General features: G+C 52.3%; 1 protein-coding gene across 2 annotated transcripts in view; it reads right to left on the reverse strand.

The window, feature by feature from the left end:
* Positions 1-3,435, reverse strand: part of Sfmbt2 (Scm like with four mbt domains 2) — a 203,414-nt gene extending 199,979 nt beyond the window's left edge. For both annotated transcript variants that reach the window (XM_076831791.1, XM_076831790.1), the window contains exon 1: positions 3,353-3,435. The gene's annotated coding sequence lies outside the window, so the exon portion shown is untranslated. The remainder of the gene's footprint in view (positions 1-3,352) is intronic.
* Between the last annotated feature and the right edge of the window lie 3,667 nt (positions 3,436-7,102).

The raw sequence follows: 7,102 nt of genomic DNA on the forward strand, positions 1-7,102 counted from the left end.
TCGGCTCCGGATCCGCCGCGGCTGCGCGGCTGGAGCCCTCCGAATGCTGCGCGGGGGGCGGCGCGCGGGCCGGGGAGTCCAAACCCTCACACTGCACGGCGAGATAAGGCAGGCGAAGCAAGGGGGCGCAGGGATGGGCGAGAAGTCCGAGGACTGCACGACGGGGCAGCGAACGTCGCCTTGCCTTCCCGGAATGCCACCCAACTCTAGAAACCCACAGATCCCGAAAATTCCGAAAGCGAAACTGCGAGCAGGTCTCCAGAAGTTTGGGAATGGTCTCCCAGGCTTCCTGGCGTCGTCTCTGGACTGTTGGACACTGAAAACGCAATCAAGGACGAGCAGTGGCCATCGCTCCGCATGGCGACCATTCACTTCCCCTCGTATTTTTATCCCTAAAAGTCTCCAGTCCCAACCGCTGGAGCACCCCAAACCCCCTCGGTGCTGGGGCGGTGGTCGGCTGGGCTCCTGCAGCGTCTCAGTTCCTCCCTCCTCCCGCTCCTACCCACAAAAAAAGAAAACTTGGGCCCTTCGAGAATCCTGTGGAATGTTCTTTGTAATCGACTGTATACTCGCGTCCACCGCACGGCCCGGTGCAAAATCGTGGGTTTCGGGAGTTGGAGTGGATTGTGCCCCTGTCAGCGGCGACGTCAGGAGGACGAGGGGAGGGGTACGCGGCTGAAACTGCAGTTTACCAGGCAGAGCCATTTTAGTATGGTCTCCACCTCAGCGGAGCCCACGGAAGAGCTTGTCCCCGGGAGGACGCGCCGAAGCGCAGGCTGGAAGGGCCGGGTACGCGCCGCGCGCTCCGTCCCCAGGTTGGGGGGTGGGGGGGGTGGTGCTCTGGGTTCGCGCGTCTCCAATCGCTCAGCCTCGCCGCCCAGGTGGGAGGGAAAACCTGCCTTAGGGTCTCCAATCCCGGTGCTGACTGCCCCTACACCGCTAGGGAATCAGACCCTTCGATCCCACAGCGTCCAGCTAAGTGACCCTGTAGCGCACCCCCTCCTTGTGGGCCCCTTTAAATGCCCCGAGACCATGTTGCTGCGGTAACTGTAGACCTAGCCAACACTGTCCTTTTAACCATCTCATTTAAAAACGTCTCCAAGCACTTGGCCACTGCACGATCGGAAGACGGTTCCCTGGACCTGCCCCTGCCTAGCTCTGGAGAAACCGTGCGACCACCGCGTGGCTCCCGTCCCCCTTCTCGGGTCTTTTGCGTTGGCACAGCCGCTCGTCCAGCGCACGGCCGCTGCGTCCTGGACACGGGCGACCCCTGTCGGGGACCTCCGTTCCTAACTAAAACGACGTTCCCGCATTCCGGGTGACTCTTCTCCGAGATCGGGTTTGCGAGAGTTCCTAAAGACTCCCCTAACTGGGTCTGGTTTTGTGTCCAAACTGCATTCCCGGATCCTCCCAGGCCCAGTAACAGGGCTTTTCCAGAGCACTTCGCAGCCTATTTACACCCCAAGGATAAAGCCTTGCCCACGCTCCCGCCAAGACTGGAGGCGCCCCTCTTGGCTTGCCTTCGGTGCCCAGCCTGAGCAAGGGAGGATTTCCTCCCAGACCGCTGTCCCTCAACCCACTCCCCACATTCCCTAAAGCGTCAAACCCAAAACTCAACAGGGCAAAAACCTCACACTGACCCTAAAATGCCTTTCAGTTGAGGTCCGCGTGCCCCCACCCATGTACTCCTGCACTTTCGTCCTCCGCCACCCGCAATGGTCCTTAACTTCCCACCCGAGCGTGAAGCAAGAGCCCACCACTAAATGCAGCCCACACAAAATCCCACTGACGTCTGCAGCCCCATTGCACCCAATACTCTGGACAGTCCTTTTAATAAGCACTTCCTTGCTCGTCTAATCGAGGGTTTACTCGCACAGGATCCAGCACACAGAGGGAGAGAGCGAGCTTGTCTCCTAGAAAGCCGAAATAAATCATTCCGTCTGCCTTCATGTATTTTGCACCACGTGTCAGCAGTTTGTCACGTCAAATCGTGGCAGGGTCTGGTTCCGCGACGCACATACAAACATTTAGGGTGGATCTCTGTAACACCTCCCCCCGGCAACTGCACCTACATGGCGTGTACACTAATCCACAGACACCGGTGGCAGTTGCGCTTGGATGCCCTCGTCCCGGCTGGAGGCACCCCTCCACCCTTTACCCTCTAGCAATGGACTTGACACACAGACTCTAACCACGGAAAAAACTGGGGCAACTCGTTCCTTTTCTTTTTTCCCACTTAATTCGCTAAAGCGGCTCCTGGGGTAACCAAAGAGACTCAAAATTCAGGCGTGGCCACTTCAGTTGGGTTTTTTCCCACCTCAAAACCTTTATTTTCAGTTTTTAAAAGCCACCTTAGCCCGCCATATTGAAACCGGCACCGTGTCTAAAGACTCCTTCCCCGCTGTTGCTGCGCTTCCAAGAAACACAAGTACAAATGGGGCTCTGGAGGTGCATCTGGCCACCCGAATCAACCACTTCCCAACCCAAAGAATCTCCCTTCCCTGGCTAATCCCCTTCCGCCGCTTCGGGTCGAAATCAATAAACATATCTAGCAGTTCATACAGTTGCTTTTTGGAGAATTTCAGCAAGACATATGCATATTTAAAAATAAACTCCAGGGCTTGATTGGGCAGTAATTTTGAGAAGAGGTCTGATAAGAGCAGACAACAGGAAAGCCCCAAGTGACATGATATTACTTTAAGGGGGGAAAAATGAACAAAAAGATCATCCTCGCTGGAGCACGCTCCGAAACTACTACTGACAATTTCATTTCAGTGACACAGGCAAATGCCTCCAAGGGGCGATTCCAAATGTCTGTACGACGTTTTTCCCCTTTGCTGATCTCCAGTCTCCCTTCCCCACCACCTCCTTCTCCCCAAACCTCCAAACACACACCAAAAGGGGTCTCGCGTGCGGAAGAGACTGGGGAGCGCAGGGTAGTAGCAGGGACTGCTTCGTCGCTGAAAGGAGTGCACAAACGAGAAGGGTGGGTGGCGGGAGGGGACAGGCTGCACCCGGAGGAAAGAGGGCACTTTGCAACTCTGGACCTACTCCCGCACGGCCGGGCTTTTCAGAGCCCAGGAGTCTCGGGAGAAGGCGACAGAGGAAGCAAAAAAATGACAACCCAGAGCGCAGAGAGGAGTTTGAGGCTTCGCTCAAGTGCTGTCGCTTTCTTCTCCAGCCCTTCTCTTTGGCTGTTTTTCTCCTTCCTCCCCCAACACCCACCCGGCTTGCTTAGTCTTCCCTTTTTTTCACCCCGCGAAGCTAGCAAAAATACGCTGACCGGCGCACTCAACCTGCGGGCCGGAGGTCTGATCGCGGGCGGAGGGCAGTAGCTGGAGCTGGGTCCTACCTGATGAAGTTTGTTCCGCCCTCGGCGGGGACCCTGGCCCCGGAAGTCTCCGGAAAAGGCGCCGGCCTCGCTCGCTCGCCCGCCCTCGCCTCCTTGGTTCACTCGCTCCCTGCCCGCCGCCTCCCTCGCGCGCCGGCTCGGGTCCCTCCAGCTCCCACTACAGCCTCATTCCAATATGGCATCCTCTCTGTGCGCATGCCCGGCACTCTTTTTTAAGATTTTTTTTTTTTTTTTTTTTCTGTGCAGTGAACTCCTTCAACGACCTTTTCCAGCGCTTGCAAAATGTCTTAAGCCAATTAGCCTGCAATTCGTGATCGACTCCTTCTTCTGCCCCCGTCGCGACATCCCCTCCACTCTTAAGCACACAGACACCCTCCCACGCCGGCACAATTCACGCCACGCGGCTCCCTCCAGCCCTCTCCCCTCCCTCCTTTCCTTTAGCTCCCTCCATACACGATCTGTAGAAAGTTCACATTGCTAGCATTTCCGCACACCCATTTCAGCGACAACTGTACAAACTCCACATTTCCTTGGCCGCTGTTTTGTTTTCTGGTTTGCGATCCCTCAGTGGACCAAGTGCACAAACTTGCGCTTTATCCGCCCGAGATCGTTCAAAGTGGGGAGAAATGCAATCCCAAGAACAACTCGGCCCCGCCCGCTCCACCGTCTCCTACTATTAAATCGAGACTCTCTATAGGGATTTTAACGTGTCTAGATTCTTTGCGAAGGACTGGAGAAAACTGGGAGAGGTTTTCTAAGGGAACTTGCCACAAGGACCAGGAAATTAAGTTGGGGCTGTCCGAGAGATCTGCCTGGCGGGACTCTGGTAACAGGGCTCACCACGCGTCTCCTGGGGCACCTGGTCAGGACTGGTTCTCATCCGGGGGGAGAAGAATCCCTGCCCGAGCCCGAGGTTGGGGGAGGGGGAGAGTGGCCCTCGGCCATCGTCTGGAGTGCAGCCCGGTGTTGGGCTGAACGTCTGCGGGGCTCGTGGACATTTTGTTCGGTACATGGTAGAAGGACACAGAGGAGCTCCCCAGGCCTTGGGCACAATAGCTGGGCGAAGTCAGAACGAAATGTCCCCATAAGGAAAAGCTGGCGACACCCTGGTAGGCAAGAGCCACAGTTTAGGAAGAGGGCTTTGCCTTAACTGGGGAGCAGCTGGAAGATGCTGGTGTGGGGCTGGATTATATTCGCCTAGAAAATAGAGAACGGACACTTTTGCTCTGTAAAATTCCCCAGTCTCCGAATTCTTAGTCCAACTATTTCTCTAGAACTCCTTTCGCGGTAAAACCCCGCCTTTCCCCCAAACCAGAGAGTCTCCGAGGCACCCATAGGTTTTCCTGCCTTCCCTAGCTCTGCCAACCCACTATGGTCCACGGGCCACCTCACTGTGGTGCCCTAAGGAGAGGTGGACTATCCAAAAGGTTGGAGATGGCCGGTGGAGTGAGGGAAACAGATATGATGGCTCAGTACCGGTCTCAAATAAGTGCTCTCTCTGATGGCTGGACCTGAGCTGATCTAAAAGAACAACGGACAGATGTGCAACACTCTGCGACCCACCGGAGGTCACTGCCAACAAAAAGATTGGAGGAACGGGGAGATCTAGGACGGGTGGTGGCAGCCACGAGGGCCCACGCACCACCAGTCTAGAGAAATCCCATCTCCTTACATCTCTTTGCGACGTCTAAAGCGCCTTCCCTCCACCAGTCACTCCTCCATTTGACACAGAAGCCACCTGAGACCCAAAAGAGAGCCACTAGGTTAAGGTTGCGTGCTGCGCGGCACAGTTAAACACCAACGTTACCCCCCCCCCCCCCGCAGCTTCCCACTGTCCAACTCTTGGAGACACCAAATCGTATCCCTGAGCTCTAGCCGCCTGAAGTTACCAAGGCAAAGACTCCTCAAATCAACCGTCCCCGGTTCCTGCACATGAATCTTCCCAACTGTACCCCGGGAACTGCCTCCTTCAGAATCCCGAGGTGGTTCCGGTGGACCCTGATGGACTAGCTGTGAGCGACTTAAGAATCCAGAGTGTAAGCTCCAGACACCCTACGGGACTCTAAGCCCTGGTCAGGTCTCAGACACCCATCTTCTCTTCTCGCTCCTTCCACTCAGTGGGAACCGCCAGGAGGGAGAGAAGAGGGTGGAGGGGAGGGAGAGGGGACAGAGTCATCCCTCAAGGACATACAGCGTGGAAGTCCCAGCCTGCAAACCAGCCTTGGAGACCCGTGTCACCGCCTTACGCACTGCCCAAGCACAAGGCGCGCCGCGGGAGTAATGGCCCTGAGCGCAGATCCTCTGCTCCAACTCCCTGGAGCTCAGGCTTGGGGCGGTCTGAGAGCGTCGGGAGGCGCCACTGGAGCGTGGGTCTCAGACCGCGGGCCTCTCTTCTGGCCCAGGGGCTGGATTCCTAGAGGGCTCCTGTTCCGAGGGAGATGGAGTTTTTCCTCTCCAGGAGCTGTGCGATTCGAGCTGCAACCAGCCATTGTGCGGTCTCCAGTCTTGTTTACCAGTTTTAAGTCATTGTTATGCACGGAACGTTATTTTATCAAAATAGACACAAATGCAGAAGAACACCTGATCCCAAACTCAATGACTGTATAAACATTATTCTACCTGATTGCTTCAATATAGTTGAGTAGTCTCTTTATACAGTTAGCACTCAGACCCCAGGAAAATTTTTCCTGTGGGTCTAGAAAATGTGGTGGAGGATGTTTGTTTATTTATTTTGACCTATCGTGATTAAGAAATAAAATCTTGGAGCCACAGACACAATAATTGTAGTGTCATCATAAAGCATCTCGACATTGCTTATTTTGAACGATCTCAGAGTTCAGTTCCCATCTACTTTTTCCATTGCTTTTTTTGCACGTGACTTTTTGAAGATTCCTTGGCTTTATGTTTTGCAACCTCCCTCCAATCTCCTTTATCCAAGGACACCAATGAGGCAAATGAAAATTGGTTAGGAGATTCTCTGAGGCAATTAAAATGGCCCCTTCATCCCACTCCAATACCTTCTAACTTTTATTTTTATTTCAGAACCAGACACTTTAGGGACATATATAACCAGATGTGGGATCTACCTTAAATCTATTAAAAAAGAAAAAGAAAAAAAAATCTATCATAGTCAACCAACAATCGAGCACTGGTAAAAACTGAATGTTTTTGCAAAGTAAAGAATTCATAGGGTACTCCAACTCAGAGGAAGTTAACCTTGTAAATCTTGTGATTAACATGAGATTTCTCTAGGTATAGTTAACATTTGTTGAAAATATTTCCCCAAATAAGTCTTTGATCACACCAACTAATTATAAATGTGATTACATTCCTAAACTGTGGTTAGATCATGAATTTTATCATTTTCAAAATGCAGCTATAGATCTAATTTATGCCTTCAAAGGAACTTTGTAATTCTTTTATATAAGTGAGGCTAAATTATACAAAATATTAAAGTCATTTTGTTAATTGTCATATATGTAGGTACTATTCCACTTGTTTGGTGTTACAGCATAAAATAGGAACTTAACAGTTGAAAAGTTTCTCATAATTTGTGTATTCCTAAGTATTATATTATAAAAACTTGCAAAAGACTTGAAAAAGTATATGTGTACTATTTATTTTATTTATATGAGAGACATGTGATTAGTTAAACCTTGTTGCATTATCTTTATGCTAAGAAAAAGGGTTGTTCATGTGCTCATACACAGTCCATGTTTAAGTCATCACTTCCAACCAAGAAAAGCAAAT

Source organism: Callospermophilus lateralis, chromosome 13 (genome assembly GCF_048772815.1).
Source record: "Callospermophilus lateralis isolate mCalLat2 chromosome 13, mCalLat2.hap1, whole genome shotgun sequence".
Taxonomy (NCBI): Eukaryota; Metazoa; Chordata; class Mammalia; order Rodentia; family Sciuridae; genus Callospermophilus; species Callospermophilus lateralis.